Source organism: Odocoileus virginianus, chromosome 8, assembly GCF_023699985.2.
Source record: "Odocoileus virginianus isolate 20LAN1187 ecotype Illinois chromosome 8, Ovbor_1.2, whole genome shotgun sequence".
Taxonomy (NCBI): domain Eukaryota; kingdom Metazoa; phylum Chordata; class Mammalia; order Artiodactyla; family Cervidae; genus Odocoileus; species Odocoileus virginianus.
In genome coordinates, this window is record NC_069681.1 from 17,611,875 (window position 1) to 17,631,425 (window position 19,551).

Genomic DNA, 19,551 nt, shown 5'->3' on the forward strand with positions numbered 1-19,551 from the left:
GAAGCAGTAACAGATATTAGAAAAGGTGGTGAGAACATTTCAAAGAGAAAAAAAAGAGATCACCTAAGTAGAGACCCTATATACCTCAGCAATCTTTTGGGATTTTAGGTTATGGCCAAGCTATGGCATCTGATGGCCAGTCATCAACAAAGGATTTCATTAACCACTGTATTCCTTAAGAAGGCAGGGAATAAATACATTTTCAAAGGATTCCTGTTAAAAGGTGGAGGAAAAAAGCACTGCTATTTTTGAAAGGCAGCACAATAACCGAAATAAAGCCAGACAAAGAAGCCTGGTTACATCACCATTGTTTCTGAAGGGAGAGTTCCTCGGTTAGACTCCCCGTCCCAAGGACTACCCCCATTCCAAGTCTTCTAGTAGAACCCGCAAAAGGAAGCAGCCCAGGGCAGCCCTCAGGCATTATTGCAGCGCCCCCAGTCGCTGGAGGTTCAGGGAAATCTCGGCTGCGTTCCCTTCCAGGTCTTCGGGCTGTTGAACAAATTAAGGTAATGGGATTCCATGCGATTTGACTGAGGAAGAGGCTAAAAAACTAACCCCCACATTTTCAACTGCAGTAAATATCTAAGTATTTTTGCTTGCTGAGGAGATCCCGGGCGCTAAAGCGTTTGGAATTGAAAACATCCAAGCCCACTTCGGTTGGCTTCCTATTCCTTGGGGGAGTGTCTTTAAAAGCACCTGCCGGCATTAAGTTTTGTGCTTTCGGAAAGAGACAGACCCGGTGCGCCTCACAGGGAGTCTTTTAGAGTTTGGACTGAGAATTGTGTGAGTGGTCCCAGGAACGTCCATTATTAACTCATGTCCCTAGTGTCGCCAGCAGCCCGGCCGCCGCGGCGGCTACGACGACTCGGGCGCAGGCGGGCCTCGGAAGAGAGCCCGGAGCCCGGGAGGGCGGTGGGCGTCCCGGGTTGCGGCGAGGTGGGGTTACTCGGCCGCCCGGCGCTCCGGGGAAAGACCCGCGGGGCGGCTGGCGCGGGGCGGGGACGCGGGGTCCGGGCCGGCCGGGGGCGCCGTCGGCGGGGCTCGCGCAGCCGCACTCTGCGAGCCGACTCCGGGCTCCTCCTCCCGGCTCCGTAGTAAGCATGGCGGCGGCGGCGTTCGCGGTCCCTCGGGTGAAACAGAAAGCGGGAGCTACGCGGAGAGGGAGCGAGGAGCGGGGCTGAGGCAGCGCCGTCACTGCCGGGAAACCACCCCAACAGTCAGTGCGCCGGCGGCTGCGGCGGCCCCGAGAGCTGGCTCTGCCGCTGAGGTGGAGCGAGGACGATCAGGAACCCGAAGAAGAGGCGCCGGGGTAGCCGCCTTCCTCCGCCTCAGAGCGGCGTGACTCGGAGGTGAGAGCGCGGGCGCTCCCTTCGGGAAAGGCGGGCGAGACTGAGGCGTCCCGGTCCCGTGGCGCCCCGGGGCAGGCGTCACGGAAACCGTTAGGCTGAGTGTGAAGGGCCAGGGCGCCGAGCGGGGGTTCGGGCCCGTCGAGGGGCGCGGCCCAGCCCGTCCAGGGGGCGCGCGCTCTGCGAGGGCGGGGAGTGGGCCGCGGGCGGGACGCATCCGCTTGTCGGGCACCTGCCGGGCCCGAGTCTCTCCGGGAGGCGCTCGCGGGGGCGCGGCCACGGCCCCGCCACCAGCCCGCGGAGGCGGCGCGGGGGCGCGGGCGGTCCGCCCTCCGCCCCCCCCTGGCCAGCGGCCCGCGGCGAGCAGCGCCGCTCCTGGCGGCGCGGGGGTCGAGTGCCGGAGCCCTCCCGGAGAGGATCGCCGAGCGTCCGCAGTCGCCCGGGGTCCGCCGAACTTGAACGCCCCTCTGAAGAGACTTTCCTCCCGCGCCTGTTGGGGTTCAAACCTCTAAAACCCGCCCCGGTGTGTTGGATCTTGTTTGGCTGGTGCCGGTACCTGGCCGTTCCTTCAGCCGGCTGAGTTAACCACCTGTTCAGTCGCGGGGGGTTGGACTCCAGGCTGCAGTCCTCGCCCTGTTTAACAACCTGGATCTTTGAACTTTTGACACGGCGGTGGAAGGACGTCATGTGTTAGGTAAAGGAAAATGAACTCATAATTTAGCCGTAAAATCGCGGGCAGAAAAGCGGCTATTTTAATTAGTGTTAGTCGTTCTTTTATTAAATTGTTAGCGTTAAAAAAAAAAAAAACCCGTGGGATATTTTTGTGTGGGGAAAAGGGGTGGTTAATGGATAGTGGGGGTGCTAGGAATCGTAAATTAGGGATTTTCTTTTGTGAAATTTCATGTAAGTTCCTTTGGATACCTTTGTGTCTGAGCATCTATTAACTAAGAATACCAGGCTGACAAATTTTTTTTTTTTTTTTTGACTCTGTAAAGCTCATGTGCATGTAGATTTGTGGACTCAAAATTGAGCGGCAAAACGATTTTGCTTCTTTCCGTGTTTTTAGTTCTTGAAAGCAAAATTGGTATTTTTCTGTACTGTAAGAATGAAAAGTTGAACTGTTACTATAATATTTTATCACCATGATAGTACCAGCACTAGTGCTAAACATATGCCACCCAGGAGTTGGAGCCATATGTTAGACAGAAACTAATTGAGTCTTATGGCTATGATCTTGTATTTGGATAAATATTTAGTTTTTGTGTATTTGCTAAATCTGTAGTTCTTGCCATCGTGTAGGCTTTTAAATCACCTGAAAATAGTCCAGAGAAATGAGTCTCCTGCCTTTTTGATATTTTCTCGGTTGATTTGATTTTACTTAAGTAATGAGATAAAAGTGCACACTGAGACAGATGGTGGACTTAAAACAGTGATAAAAAGGATTTGTTGTAACACATCTTCTATAATGTAGTGCCTAAAATTTTGCTTTCAGCTTCTTAACGCACTGATAATTCTTGCCATCACCACTTATACCAGTTAGTGGGAACAGAGGATACTGACTTGACAGGAAAGAAAATATTTGTTAAAATTTTTATAAATAATTTTGTTTCAGAATTTTAGCACTATCACAGTAAATTTTATGAAATTTTCTTTTTTCCTTTCAGAGAACATGTCTCAGTTTTCCTGGGTAGGTTAACTGAAATTTTTTTTATCCCAGGCTGGCTGCTTTTAACCACCTGTATGCTTCTGAATGAACTCCCTCTTTTTCCATTTTGTCTGAACCCTCAAAAATCATTGACTGTTTAGGAAAAATTAACTGCTGGTTAACATTGGTTTCAATCAAACATAGGGGTAATTTACTTCTCCCAAATTAATGATATGCATTCAAAAAAACAGATTTAGGTTTACCTTTTGATGTCGTCTGTGTCATCACTTTCCCCCTTTATATGAGTAACTGAAAGCTGATTTATTTTCTCCTGCATTTAATAATTATGTTTTAAATTTTTAAGTTCTATGGTATAATATTGAGCATATTTTATTACTGATTAATAAAAAATTTCTTCCTCTTCTCTGACCAGCCAGGCAAAGGTCAGGATTGAGAGGCTACAAAACCCAGAAAAGAATAGGGATGCATGATTACTATTTTCATCATCTTTTGTAGCTTTTCTTAGGTAAAGAGCATTTAATTTATAATTTTAGTTTAGATTTATGGGTAATAGTTATGTCTGTTTAAAAAATACTTGTATATTTTAATGTGTATATACCCAAGGCTTGTGCATCTTCTATTTTGCCTGTATTTTTAAAATACAGTTTGATGAGGTAACCTAAAGGTTTTGTTTTTTTAAAAAATGTTCTTGGTGTATTTTTCTATGAAATGAGTCTAGATGATGTCTTTGAGAATGATGTAGGGCTTTGCATATGATTTCCAATTTTATTAGCCAGGTGATCAAAAGATAAATGATTGCTTTATTCCCCCGAGCAGTCTCTAGCAGATTTCAGATAAATTCACAATATTGTAAATCCAAAGGTTTAGAATGCTCTGCCTGCAATTCCACTGAGTCTTTTTCAGTACTTCTGTTTATCACATTGCAAAAAGAAAAAGAAAAATGGCCCCTGGGGATATCAGTGTTGAGAGCTGCTTGCTTAAAAGAAATGAATGACCAATAATGGTGAAAGACAATTTTTTTTTAACCTGTATTGGGAGCTTTTACTATTTTCTTAATATTTTGGCCTCATTTTATTTCAGAGTGTTATGCCGTGGCCTCTTTATCCCTTGATCTTATCTCCATCCTCCCACTGTGGTAGTTTTGCTTACCTTTCACATACTACTTTATAAGTTTGTGGTGTAACCTATGGTTTTACATCAGGTTCCTTTGTAGGTGTCTTCCTTTGATATTTCCAATCACTTATTACCCATTGCCAGGCCTCAGGCTTTTCTTCCTCAAGATAGAGTTGCATGTGTCATCTCTGGGAAGATGACATGCTCAGAGGATGGTGAGCTATTAGAGTGGGTATACAAAAGCAATGGGATGTGTTTCCTTCCTTCAAGTAGTTTACAGACTAGTTGGGGATACTAGACTAAAACACAAGAAATCCTTAACAAAAAATACAAGATGGCCTTATTAAATTATGTGGCAAGGACTGGAATTTAAAGGAAAATGAGGCTACGGAGGGCAGGAATGATCCTGGAAGGCATTCAGAAGAAGTCAGACTTGAATCTTAGGAAGGATTTCAGGATCAAGCAAAAGGAAAGACATTCAAGGAGACCAGCCTGAGAGGGTAAGTATCAGGAGGAAGAAGAATAGAAGGTTAAAGTCAAGATTTTCGCTAAGTGCCACGACATGGTCAAGAAGGATAGGCAGGGCTGGACAGGACAGTTTGGCTGTATCATTGTGAAGCCATCACTGGAAGAATGCTGCATCTACTTTGACATATTAATAACTTAAGCTTTATGTTTGAGGAATAGCTTATATATTTTATATGTGTGTGTTTATTACAGCTTAGATCAGGGATCAGCGGACTTTCTGTAGAGTGCCAGATAGCTGATACTTTAGGCCTTGTGGGCCACTTATAGTTTCTGTTGAATATCCTTTTTTATTTGTTTTCTTCCAATCGCAGAATTTGACCAGCGGGCCTACTTTGCTGACTGTTGGCTAATAATTGGCTAGTTAATTGTCCATATAGCACATAATGTGAGCTGCCTTACATCATTTGTCTGCATGGTTGTTTTGTGTGTTTTGAGTATCATTTATGTTTTTCCATATGTTATAATAAAAATAAAGAGAACATGCAGAAATAACTTCTACTGTAATTGCTATTTTGTGACCAGACTTCCAGCAACTGCCTAGACTGGGTCTCAGAACTAGGAAGTGAAAGAAGAAAAGCCTTTGAGCTAGTCCTTAGAGCAGTGAAAATAGCTACTCCAGGGCTTGATTTAGAATCTGTATATGGTTAAGTATATCAACTGCCTATTCAGGTTGTACATATTTTAAACTACAACTGGCATTTTAGAAGCCTTGGCTAGGATGCTGGTGGCCTGTAAGTGACAGATGGGGAGCAGGCAGCAGGAAACATTGTTAAAGTAGTTCAGGATGAGTTAGTGAAGAGAAGAACAGTTGCAACATCCTTCAGTAACTCCAAGAGTCACTGTGTTACAGAATAGTCTAATAATTGACATTTACATTGATGAGCTTGAGTCATCAAGAAAAGATTATATCACATGTAGATTGAGGCAGAGAAAAAAGACCTAGAAGTCTCTTTTAAAATATTTTCATTATGATTGTTTAAAGATGTTATAGTGATTTAAAGGGTAAGTATCAGTTATTTTGAAAATTCCTCTACATGAAATATCTCCTTTGAAGTTTCTAAATTTATAGATGTGTGTTTCTAAGGCAGTTCTGTTTCCTTCAGCACATTGTGTTTCATGTACCATTACCAGATAAATAGTGGTGCTTCAGGTTATGGTTGCATGAATAAAATTGGCTACGGTTACTCTGTATTTTGTCTTATCAAGAAAGTAAGAATATAGCATGAGAGGTTTCTTTGAATCAGTAGGTATTAGTGAATACATTCTGTATGTCAGAGGTAGCATTAGGTGCTGGGAAAAGTAAAGATATATGAGATGGAGAGCTGTCTGGGTAAAATCAGTGGAGTTTCTTTTTTTCCTCTTAAAGACATTAAAAGCAGACAAACCAACAAAACCCCCAAACTGAAGTTAACTTTTGCCCTTTTAAAAAAAGCATGCCATTTTCCATGCTTTGTGTATGTGTGTACTGTTTTCAGTTTTAAAGCATTATAGACCTTTTCAACTAAATTTCAAGCCTTCATGAATTGCTATATAATAAAAGTTCAGCTTTTAAAATTTTGCTTTAAGGAGGAATTAACAATTCACTTTGCCACCCCACTTTTGTCAGTATTTGAAACAGCTTCATTATTCCAGCTGTTTCCGTTTGCTAGATAGGAGATAAAGTACTTTGGATCTTAGTTCCAACTTTACCCTTATTAGCCATATGATTTCAGATTAGGGTTTTGTTTTTTTTTTCAGTCTTGAGTTCCCAGTTCTTAAAAAGAGTAATATATATCCTGTTTTCCCCACAGAAATAATGTGAGCACGCAAAGAGACGTTGGAAACCATGATGGTATTAATGTACCATGTGTTTTTACATTAATACTACTACATTGGAAGCAATGCAGCCTTTTTTTAGTAAGACCAGAAATCATGAGTTCAAGCTTTATTCTCCAAAGTTCTGTAAATAATAGTATTCCAGTAAGCATTTAGTTTACTCAAAACTTTTAACTGCCTTCTTGGCAAAGAGAGTGCACATTTTAAAAGCTTTCTTTCCATTCTTATTAATCTTTCATTGTTCCTATCCAACGCCTGTGTTCCTCTTTGCAAGAGAATACTGATCTATTCCAAGGAAATTCAGCTAGTCTTTCCACAATGGGATAGAAATATGCAAAAGTGAATTCCTTATGTGTGTTTTTTTTTTTTCAAGTAGATGACTATTTCTGTATGTATAGTAATAAGATCCACTTGAACTCTGACTGGAAAGTTGATTATATTTTTTTAAATCCTATATAGACTGCCAGATATGTGGTGGTACTCTAATTTTACTTATGAAACTATTCTGATTGACTTCCATCTCTTCCTGCCTCACTTCTTGAGATTGCTTATGTGCTAGTTATTAGAAATACAAAGTAAGTATGATATGTGCTTTGAAATAAACCTTGGTGTAAAAGATCTCTAAATTTGATAGATTGTTAATCAACTTCTATCGAAAATGTCTGAAAGTTACTGTGTTCTGCTTTCCTTTTTCAGAATCCACATTTTAGCATATATTTGAACAGAATAATTTAAACAATTTAAGTGATTTCTTAGTGAAATCCAATTCCCTAGTGAGGAGGGAAAAAAAATCTGCCTACTTCTCTGGCAGTTCTAAACAGATGTTTAAGTACATTTTAAAGCACAGTTAAGACTTTTCTTTAAAAAGTAATTATATGCTTTCTCGCAGGAATAGATGTCAAATACAACTGTGTACTTTTGTTGAAATCTAGCTTGAAGGGAGTAGTGATTTCATTTACTTCAAAATCCATTTGTCTTAAGATTGGCTTAAGTAAAAATAAAAGTGAAGATGTAATTTTAATTTGTGACTTTATTATGTTTTCATTCTCTAAATTTTTTGGTTGGCTTGTGATAGCCATTCTTTTTTGTTTTCCACAGTTTTTTTTTTTTTTTTTAACAGTATAGTTGATTGACAATGCCGTGTTAGTTTTGGGTGTACAGCAGAGAGATCAGTTATGCATGTATCTATTCTTTTTCAAATTCTTTTCTCATTTAGGTTGTTCCAGAGTATGGAGCAGTGTTCCCTTGCTGTACAGTAGGTCCTTGGTGATTATCTGTTTTATATATAGCAGTGTATACATGTCAATCCCAAACTTCCATTGTATCTCTCCCTCCTACCCTTCCCCTCGGTAACCATAAATTCATTCTCTTAGGTCTGTGAGTCTTTTTTGTGACAGCTGTTCTCAATCACAGTTTCATTCTTAGACTTGATTTTTTTCTATGTAATATTTTCATTTGCAATATGTATTTTCCCTTACATTTTAGTTAGTAGTTTATGAAATATATTTTTGTTTCTTCTGTATTAGGACTAGCTCTTTCCAGTACTTCATTATTCCTCAAATGCCATAGTATGCTAGCAATTATATTTTTTTTATCAATTGCTTGAACCTGACCAAAACTGGTCTAATGTGTGTGATAGAGTAGACTTTGGGTAAAATGTGTGGGCAGCTGTCCCTCTAGTTCATCTTCAGGCTGCTTCCAGACTGTTCCTTCAAAAATACAAATTTATTCAAATCATTGCTCAGTTTTAGAAATTAAACTACACTACAGTTCCTGCTGCATCAATTATAATGTATTCTGTCTTTATCTTAAGAGTTTGTGCTCTGATGGTATCCTGTGACTGGGCGTCCTGGGTGGCTCAGTGATAAAGAATCTGCCTGCAATGTGGGAGATGCAGGTTTGGTGCCTGGGTTGGGAAGATCTCCTGGAGAAGAAAATGGATACCCACTCTAGTATTCTTGACTGGGAAATCCCATGAACAGAGGAGCCTGGCCAGTTACAGTCTTGAGGTCTCAAAGAGTTGGACATGACTTAGCAACTAAACAAATTCTTTGACTGTATTTCCCACCAGTTGCCACCTTTGTGTTATAAACAGGATATATTTTACGTTAGGCAAGTATAGGTTTGTTTGTTGACTTCTTCCCTTACTGGCCGTTAGGAACATGAACGTATTACTTTACCTTAGTTTCTTCACTTTAAAGAGGGGTAATACAGGGATCTGTCTCCTAGAATTAGCTGTTATGGGGATTAAAAGAAAGAACCTATTTAGCATGGCAAGTAAAATACTTGTCGTGGGATACTTATATCTAGACCTTTGATAGGCATTTCTAATCCTTGTTAGGGTATCCAAATTCTTGTTTTCACCATTCACTTATGTATCTATCATTTGTTAAAAACTTAAATGTTCTGGATACTTAGAATATGAATGTCTCAGAAGTCAACATTGTATTCCTTTCGTGTAGCAATTCACACATTTGGATAAGAGAAAAAGACATATAAAAATATTTTAAAATGAAAAGTAAATAAAATACCACTTCTCTTATCTCTCTTCTCTTGTGTGAATCCTTTCTGTATTTTAGTACTGAACTGCCATATGTTTCCACAGTATGCTCAGAATATCATGAATGTGTACGTAACATACTGTAGCATATATATATATATATTTTTTTTTTTTTTTTTTTTTTTAACTTGCCTGTCTCATCTGTTAGACTGAACTCCGTGAGTTTGAAGAGTACTTCACAGGTTGGCAGTTTTGTTTTTTTCTGTAAAGGAGCAGATAGCAAGTATTTTAGGCTTTGTGGCAATATGAACTCTGTTGCAACTACTTAACTGTGGTTTGGGAGCCTTAAAAATAGCCATAGATAAATTATAAGCATTGGGTATAACTGCATTCCAATAAAAGCCAGCAGGAGGCCGGATTCAGTGCACAGGTCTTAGTTTGCTGACCCCTGTGATGCTGCATACCTTTTGGCAGGCAGAGGTAAAGCACTCGGTAAATGGTAATAATTATTTATGTATTAAATGCTTTCTGTATTCTGTATACTGTTGTAAACAATTTTATATATATATATATTAGTTTACTTAATCCTTAAAATAACTCTTTGAGGTAGATATTATTGTCATTTTTAAAATGAAGAAACTGAAACACAAAGAAGTTAAATAACTTGCTTAAAATCATATAACTAGTTAGTGAAAGATTTGGGATTTGAACCCAGGCATCTGACTCCAGAGCCTAGCTTTGAATCATACCAGTTCTGATAACATAGAATTCCAGGAGTGTAATATTGATTCAGTATTAGGAAATATATTAATGTAATTCACTATATTAATAGGTTAGTGGGGAAAAGTGTATGTTTCTCCCTTTGGTGCTAAAAAAAAAAAAATCATCTTCTAAAATTCAGTTATCCCAGACAACTTCTTATCAACCAAAAATAACCTTGTAAAGAGACTCTACCAGAAACCTGTATTAAATGTCATAGTGAACTATTAGAAGTACTTTCATTAAAAGAAAGGAACATTGGTCAAAGTCTTAGCTAGTACATTAAGAAACAAGAAAAATAACCTCTAAATAATGGGGAAGAAGAGTGAGGTGGAATATATTATAGTTACTATTTGCAGTTGGTATGATTATCTACTTAGAAAATATAAGACAGGCAACAGAAAATGATTTGAATCAAAAAGAGATTTCAGCATACCAAGTGGCTATCAGATAAACTTAGAAGATTCATTAGCTTTCTTATAAACCAGCAATAACCAACTGTGAAAAACAGTAACAAAAGTAGAAGCCTAAATTATAAAATCCTTAAGAAATTTTTACAAATATGTTGCACCATCTGAAGAAAAAAAGTACAAGAAGATCTTAAACTGATAGAAGAATAGTATATTCCTGAATGTGAGAACTTAATTGCCAAATTAATCAGTAAAGACAGTGTAATCCTAATTAGAAATCCAACAGAATTTTTAAAACGGGATTTGACCAACTGATGTTTCAGGTTTTGAGAAGGAAAGTGCACCAGAATGGACAGATAAGTTTCAATATGAAGCATGACAAAAGGGAATTTACCCATCAGAGATAAAAAACATACTGTAAAATTACAATTATTAATAAGAGTTTGGGGTAGGAATGAGCATGTTGATCGAAGGAATAGAATAAGGAATTCAGGAGGAGCTCCATGGTTACAGAAGAATTTATTATTTGATAAACAAGTGAGTAATGGAAGAGCTAGTCTATAAATGATGTCAGACAATTGGCTATCCTGTTGAGGTAAAGATAATTAAGTACTCACTTTGTGGCACTCTCGAAACTAAGTTCCAGTTGGACTAAATACATTCAGTAAGTAAAAAATAAAATGGCAAAAATTTTGGAAGAAATGAATTTTTAAAAAATTTCAGGGCAGTGAAAGCCATTTCAAATGAGATGTCAAACTTAAATGGCATTAAAAAAGACAAGCAGTGGTGGCCTGGGCTAAAAGTATTTGACATGTAATAGACAAAGTTAATATTCAGGATATACAAGGTGTGCCTACAAATCAACTTGGTAGAAAATGAGAAAGGATGTAAGTAGGAAATTCATAGAAGTAGAAATATAGCCTATAGAGTTTTGAAGAGATACTCAAACACACCAATAATAGAAATTCAAAACATCAATGAAATAAGATATTTTTAAATCTTTGCTAATTGGCAAAAATTGGAAAACCTTACATAAGTATCAAATTGGAAAGTAGCCACTCAAACTGTTGAACAGAGTATGAACAGTTTTATCTTTTTAGGGTAAAAGTTTAACTGTATCTATCAATTTTGAAAGTGTATACTTCTAAACCAAAAGTTTCATTTCTGTGTATCTATAATACAGAAATAATATCATAGGTTCATAGAGAATATTACATGATTTTTCCTTGAAGAAAGGGAAATACATGAAGAAAGGTGAAAGCATGTTGTGCTCATCATTGGAATAAATTATAGTATACCCTCCTGGTAGAATATTAGACAGTCGTGAAAGAAGGATGAAGTAGATACAGATATACTTCTTTAGAAAACTCTTAAGACATTTTACATGAAAAAGCAAGACACTCACCAGTCTACACAGTTACATTTAAACCACTCCCCTAAACCTCATGCAGGCTTCCCAAGTGGTTCAATGGTTAAGAATCTGCCTTCCAAGCAGGAGACACTGGTGCACAGGCTTTAGTAGTTCCCAGGTCCTAAACGACAGCCCCAGTAGTTATGAAACATGAGCTTAGTTGCTCCATGGCATGTGCTATCTTTCCAGACCAGGGATCGAAACCTATGTCTCCTGCATTGGCAGGTGAATTCCTTACCACTGAGCACCAGGGAAGCCCTGGCTGTGTCAGGTCTTAGCTGCATCTTGCAGGATCTTTACTTGTGTTGCACAGACTTTCTAGTTGCCATGTGTAGGCTCAGTTGCCCTGCGACATGTGGGATCTTAGTTCCCTGACCGGGAATTGAACCTGCATCCAGACCTGCATCCTCTGCGTTGCAAGGTGGATTCTCAACCACAGGACCACCAGGGAAGTCCCAAATTACATACATTTTTAAGAGTCATGTTTCTGGAGTACCATTAACATCAAACAGGGTAATTGAATTAATTAGTCTTAGGAAAAATATAGTCTAACATCATGTACTTATTGTTAAATCTGTGAAGTGTTTGTTTTAGGTTTCTGGTAAGAAATAATAAGATGATTTTGCATAGTGATTCCTGTGACTTTCTTCTTGATAAGTTTCACTGCAGGGGGATTTTAAAATGCTCCGCCTCCTCTTTTTTAATCTAATGTAGTCAAGTTTAGAAAGTAAAAAATCCAGACATTTGAAAAAAAAATAGTATCTAAATTGGAAAAATACATTTTAGGATATCAGTTCATAAGATGAATTAGTAATTTGGATAAAAGTCCAAGTTCAAGCAGAATTTCTTGAAATTTCCCTGAAAGGGTATTTAGATAGTTTATTATAGCTGGATGTGACTCTGTAGTTGCCTTGAGTTGTGGCTTCTCGAGACTGTTCATTTTTAAATCAGCATTTTGATAAAAGTGATATAACCATAGCCACATTACAAAACAGTTGAAGAAATAGATTTTTAAAAATACTGTAATTCCACTATCTTAATATAGTTGCTGGTGTAATTTTAATATTTTTACCTAATGGTTTTTCATATATATATTTTCAAGTAATCCTAAAGTGTAGATTTAAATGTACTAAATCTACCTTGGAGTGTATAAAAGTCTTGTGATTTCATGTGTGGCCTTGGGATCCTATAATTTTTAGTTTCATTGATTTAGACAAGGCAAAAGACCAAAAAAATATATTGGATTTCTCAACCTATTAATAAATGTACATAATTTTCCTATGTGTCTGTCAGTTACACTCTGGCTATAATCCAAGTAGGATCTTTCTTTGTATTTTCCCACATACTTTTTGAACAAGTAGAGCTGAAGTTTCAAACCCCCAGCCAAGCTTATTTCCATGAGTTACCTACCTTGGCTTCTAGGTCTCAACTGTTATTATGACAGCAGCATCATTAAAATAGAACAAATTCATATAGAATGGATGACTGTTAATAAGAAGGTTAGGAAGAGAAACTTTGATAAAATGTATGCACAAGGAAACTGGTACCGTTTCAGAGTTATGACAGGGACTGAGAAAACAGCACTGTTTCTAAACCTAGTAGTGTTGAAACTGAGTATCTCCTCCCCGCCCCACCCACCCACACAAATTCATATCTTGAAGCCCTAAACCTCAATGTGATTGTTTTTGGAGGTGGAGTCTTTGGAAGATTGTTAAGCTTAGATGGGGTCATGAGGCTGGAGGTCTCATGATGGATTCACTAATCCTTATAAGACACAGAAGAGGGCAGAGCTTTCTCTCTCTTGGCCATGTGAAGATAAAGCAAGAGAGCAGCCATTTGCAGGCCAGGAAGAGGGCCCTCACCAAGAATCTGTGCTGGCACTTAATCTTGGACTTTCAGCCTCCAAGAACTGTGAGAAATAAATGTGTGGTGTTTAAGCCACCCAGTCTATGTATTTTGTTCCAGTAGCACAAGCTAAGACAGTAATTGGTATGATAAGTAGAGTGCAGTGGTAACATATTTATCTAAAAATGTGCAAGTGGCTTTGGAACTGGGTAATGGGTAGAGGCTGGACCAGCTTTGACATATGTGCCAGAAAAAGGCGTGCTGCAGTCCATGGGGTTGCAAAAAGTCGTACGCAACTGAACGGAACTAAGGTCCCTAGCATGAAAAGACTGGACTGGGGAGAAGGAAGGGCAGTTTGACCCATGTTCATTTCACCTACTTGGAGAAGGGGCAGGAGCAGTGGGGAGCAGTAAAAGTCACTGTTTCTTTAACATTTTGGTCTTTGAATTACTCCCACTTGTCATTTCCACAGTAGAAGAACACTAAGCCCAACCAGGTAAACCTTGCAAAGAGGACAAATAACCCTTGGACCCACGGTAACTTTGACTCCTCCAAGAAAGAAATGATGAGAATGAACATTCAGTATGATAAGAATCACTATGACCAAATGATGAGAATGAGATCCTGCTATGGGCTAGATGTGGTCCTAAGTGCTTCGTATGTAATGTTAAGTGATACAGGCAGCATTCCTGTGAAATATGTAGTGTTCTCATTTCAGTATGAGGACACTCCAGCTCAGAGAAAAAAGTAACCTGCTCTAAGTCACAGAGAACCTGCTTGTCAATCACTTCTTGCACCATCCAGCACCAGTGAGAACAGAGCACTGAGTGGTCTCACCCAGCTTAGTTCTCCTCCCCATAAAGTGTTTTGGAAATTTGTAGAATTTATCTTCCAGTTTAGCCATGTACATGTTGACATACATATCAAGTTATATTCTTTATATTTCTCTTTCATATGACAGGTGGTATTTCACATTTATTTTTTATTATCTGTATAGTTAGATTGCCTTATCTGTGAATTTCATTTCAGAATAGGAAAGGGATATCTCACAGTATGTGATTATATGAAGGGAGGCTCTGAGTCTGAGGAACCTGAGAACCACTGCACTAACTAGTTACTCCCAGGTTCATGGAGAGTTGACTAAGTTTTGCAAGCAGTTTCTTTACCAACTGAGCCACCAGGGAAACCCAAAATTGTTGTTAAGGGACTGCTAATGGCAAATAGTGAGAGCTTAGAAAGAAGAGAGGAGAGCTGGAGGAGAAAAGCTCCATCATTTTAGAGAATTCATAAATAATCATAAACAGAATGTTGGTAGAAATATAGACTGTAATGGCCATTCTGATGAGGTCTCAGATGAGAATGAGGAACTTGTTATTGGACAATGGAGAAATGGTGGTCCCTGTTATAAAGGAGTAGAGAACTAGGCGGCGTTGTGTTCATGTTCTAACATTTTGTGGACGGTGAAACTTGTGAGTGATAAAATTAGATATTTAACTGAGGAGGTTTCTAACCAGTGTTGAAGGAGTGGCTTGATTCCTTCTGACTGTGTACAGCAAAATGTGAAAGGAGAGAAATGAATTGAAGAAGGGTTTGTTAAGCAAAAAAGAACCAGAAGTTAAAAGTATTTGGAAAAGTCTCAGCCTATCCAGGTTGCAAAAATGAGAAAGCACCTTCAGAAGAAAACACCAAGAGTGTGGCTCACCAACCATTTAATAAGAATATTAGTGTGGAGCTGAGCCAAGGATCGAATCAGCATCTCAACAGAAGCTAGGAAGAGATGGAATTATACCATTAAAAACACTGCCAGGTGAGACTAAAGGGCCAGGTGTGAGACTCAAGGAGGCAAGGAGAATGCAAAGAAGGAAGGCTTTAAACGTGTTATTCTTCAAGAATGGACAGGTATCCCAAAGGTGACTCAGGGTCATCAGGGCTGCTGCTGCCACAGGTTCAGAGTGCACAGGCCTGAAGGGCAGGGTGCCTCCACCTTGGTTTCGCAGGATGGGACTTCTGCCCTGCAGAGCCGCATGGGAGGACTCTGCCAAGCGAAAGGCATGTCTGTGGAAGTGATGGCACACCCCTTAGGGTCCAGAGGGCAGAGCCTGGAGCCAAAGATATTCTCTGGCCTGAAAATCTAATGGTATTTGCCTTGCCTAGATTTTGAACTTCCTCGGGACCTGTCGCCCTTTTCTTCTGATTTCTTCCTTTTGTAATGAGAATATCTATCTTATGCCTATTTTACTGTTGTAGTTTGGAATCGTGAAACTTAACAGGTTTCACAGGTTCACAGTGGGAGAGGAATTTTGTCTCAGGATGAATTGTACCTCAGGTCTCACCCAAATCTGATTTAGATGCAATTTTAGACTCTATGTTGAAATGGGTTAAGACTTTTGTGGCTATTGGGATGGAATGAATGTGTTGGGTTTTTTTGTGGTTTTTTTTTTTTTTAATTTACATAAAAGAGGATATGAATTGGGGGGGGGGGGCAGGGGCAGAATTTAGTATGGACTAAGTGTTTGTGTCCTTCCAAAATTCGTATGTCATAGCCCTGTGTTGATATTAAGGAGTGGGGCCTTTGTGAGGTAGGTGATTCATGAGGGTGGAGCCCCTATGATGGGATTGGTGCCCTTTAAATCCAGGAAGAGGAAGAGAGACCAGAGCTTTCTCTCTCTTGGCCATGTGAGGGTACAGAAAGAAGGTAGTCCTTTGCAAGCCAGGAGAAGGGCCCTCACCAAAAACCTGACCACGCTCGCATCCAGATCTTAGACTTCCTACCCTCTAGAACTGTGAGAAATAAATGTCTGTTGTTTAAGCCTCCCAATCTGTGGTATTTTGTAGCAACTAGAGCTAAGTTTGCAAGTATTTTTTTTCCATTTCCATAGGTTGCCTTTTCACTCTATTCATAGTGTGTCCTCTGATGCACAAAAGTATTTGCGTTTGATGTCCTATTTGTCTGTTTTTGTTTTTGTAGACTTTACTCTTAGTGTTATATCTAAGAAATAATTGCCAAGTCCAGTGTCTTGAAACTTTCCCCCTGTCATCTTCTTGGAAAGTTATGGGTTTCACATTTGGGTCTTTAATTCATTTTGAGTTAATTTTTGAATGTGGTGTACAAGATAAGAGTTTAACTTCATTTGAAAAAAAAAAAATTTTTTTTTTTTGGCATGTGGATATGCAGTTTCCCAACACTGTTGAAGATACTGCCTTTTCCTTGTTGACTGGTCTTGGCATCATTGTCAAAGATCATTTGACCATATACATGACAGTTTGTTTCTGGGCCCTCTGTTTTATTCCATTGGTGTATTTATCTTTATGCCATTATCACACTGTTTGATTACTATGGCTTTGTAATGTGTTTTGAAATCAGGACATTTGAGTCTTCCAACTTTGTTCTTTTCAAAACTATTTTTCTGTTTTGGATTCCTTCAGATTCCATAGGAATTTTAGACTGAATTTTTCTGAAGAAAAAAAAAAGTGCCGTTGAGATTTTGATAGAGATTACATTTGGTCTGTAGATTGCTTTGGGTATTATGGACATCTCAACACTAATGAGCCTTCTAACTATGAACACAGGGTAACTTTCCGTTTATTCATGTCCTCTTTAATTTCTTTTAGCAACCTTTCATGGTTTTAGTATACAAACCTTTGTTCTCTTTGGTTAGATTTATTCCTGATTATTTTATTCTACATGGAACAGATATGAGATTGTTTCAGTTAGTGTATAGAAATGAAGCTGATCTTTGTGCATTGATTGCATGTCATGTATTTTTACTGAATTTATTTGCTCTAATAGTTTTTTTTAAAAAATCTTTAGGGTTTTCTACATGTAAGATCCTGTCATCTGTGAACAAAGATAGTTTTACTTACTTATCCCCAATTTCTTATTTATTTTTTCAATTTTTTTCTTCAATCTTTTTTCTTATTTCAATTTTCTTATTTCTTTTTCATGCCCAATTGCTTTGCCTATGACTTCTAGTACTGTGTCCAATACTATGAATAGGTGTGGTGAGAGTGGGCATTCTAACCTTTTTCCTAATTAGAAGAGAGCTTTCAGCCTTTCACCGCTGAGTATAATGTTAGCTCTGAGGTTTTCACACGTGGCTTTTATTATGTTGAAGCAGATTCTTTCTGTCCCTAGTTTGTTGAGTCTTTTTATCATGAAAGTGTGTTGAATCTTATCAAGTGTCTTTTTCCTGCATCAATTGAGGTGATCGTGTGTTCATTTTAACTTTAAAAAATAATTGTATTGAAGTATATGCAGAGAAGTACGTACATAGATACAGCTAAATTTATAATACACTGAAAGTAAAGTAGCTCAGTCGTGTCCGACTCTTTGTGACCCCCATCAACTGTAGCCTGCCAGGCTCCTCTGTCCATGGGCATTCTCCAGGTAAGAATACTGGAGTGGGTTCCCATTTCCTTCTCCAGGGGATCTTCTCCACCCAGGGATTGAACCCAGGTCTCCCACATTATAGGCAGATTCTTTACCCTCTGAGCCACCAGGGAAGCCTATAACACACTAGTAATTACCATGTAACAGACTCCCAGGTCAAGATGTAGAATAATAGCAGCAACACCAAAACTGCCTTCATGCCCCTCCCGGTCCCCATCCTTTCTTCCTTTCCAAAGGCAGTCACTACCTGATTTTTCATACCAGACAAATTTAATTGGTTTTTAAATTTTCTATAAATTTTTCAGTATGTACTCTTCTGTGTCTATTTTTACTCACATTGTATTTGTAAAATTCATTTTTGTTGTTCTCTGTATCACTAGTCCATTAATTTTTATTGCTGTATAGTAGTCAGTTGGATGAATCAGATACAGTGTTCCATTTACTGTTAAGGGACATTTAGATTACTTATAGTTTGGGGCTGTTAAAGATGAATGCTGCTGTATACCTTCATATACTTTTCTTTTGATACACATGTGCATGCATTTCTTTTTGGTGTATGCTGCTGCTGCTAAGTCACTTCAGTCGTGTCCGACTCTGTGCGACTCCATAGATGGCAAGCCACCAGGCTCCCCCATCCACGGGATTCTCCAGGCAAGAATACTGGAGTGGGTTGCCATTTCCTTCTCCACTTTTTGGTGTATGCTAGGAGTCTAATAGCTGAATCATAGCCAGGTCATAGAATATTCATATACATTCAATTTTGGTAGATAATATCAAACTGGTTTCCAAAGTGATTTTTATGAGTTTTCATTCACATTCCATATGATTGTGTCAGTTGCTCTTTTCAGTTCAGTTCAGTCACTCAGTCATGTCCACCTCTTTGCGACCCCATGGATCAACTTCACTAATACTTGGTATCATTAGTCTTTTCCATTTTTATCATCCTAGTATGTGGTAGCATTTCATTGTGATTTTAATTAACTTTTTCCCAGTAATGAACTTGAGAATCTTCTCATGTTTATTGGTCTCTTGAATTTCCATTTTTGTGAAGAGTGTATTCAGGTCTCATCTCATATTTCTTTTTTTAAAAAACTCAATTTGTTAGGAGGCCTGAATTTGCTAAATATGTGCTCTTTTACAGTTATATATGTTGTAAATATCTTTCATTCTGTGGCTTGCCTTCTCATTCTCTTAAAGATTTTTTTAAATGAATCATAGTTATTAATTTTAATTAAGTTCAGTATGTCATTCTTTTACTTTATGATTTAAGAAACATAATTTATACCCTATTTAAAAAACCTTTCTCTGTCTCACAGTTATGAGATTTTCTTTTGTGTTATCTTTAGGAGGTTTTTTGTCTTACCTTTTGCATTCAGATATGCAGTCTATCTGGCATCAATTTTTTAAGCATTGTTTAATTTGACATTAGTTAGAAAAAAAATTTGCAATAGTACAAAGATATCCAGCTATTCTTCACCCAGACTTACTAGACATTAATATTTTATTGTATTACTATCACATTGATGGTCAAATATTGATATAGAGAGTGAAACGTTGGAGCCATCTTGTACTTGGGTACAAAAATGATTGTTAAGAATTCAGGCATTTTCAGATCAGTTTTTAAACCATGATGGCTTGAAATGGACCATGGGGGAATGTGTATTCATTCCATAGAAATTAGCAAGTGTGACAAATCATTTCTTTTTTTTTTCACATATCAAATTTACTAAAAAAACAAGTGAAAATAGATGCATAATTTAAAACAAGT

The 19,551-nt window shown here is 38.5% G+C and overlaps 1 protein-coding gene across 6 annotated transcripts in view; it reads left to right on the top strand.

The window, feature by feature from the left end:
- Positions 1-1,259: 1,259 nt before the first annotated feature.
- The window catches only part of FNDC3A (fibronectin type III domain containing 3A), a 109,762-nt gene continuing 91,470 nt past the window's right edge, over positions 1,260-19,551 (top strand). Inside the window, exon 1 of one of the 6 annotated variants that reach the window (XM_020904033.2) lies at positions 1,260-1,349. The gene's annotated coding sequence lies outside the window, so the exon portion shown is untranslated. Of the gene's footprint in view, positions 1,350-1,948; positions 2,041-6,954; positions 7,044-10,700; positions 10,802-19,551 lie in introns of those variants that run through there. The other 5 variants (XM_070471244.1, XM_020904032.2, XM_070471243.1 and 2 more) reach the window with 5 other exon arrangements.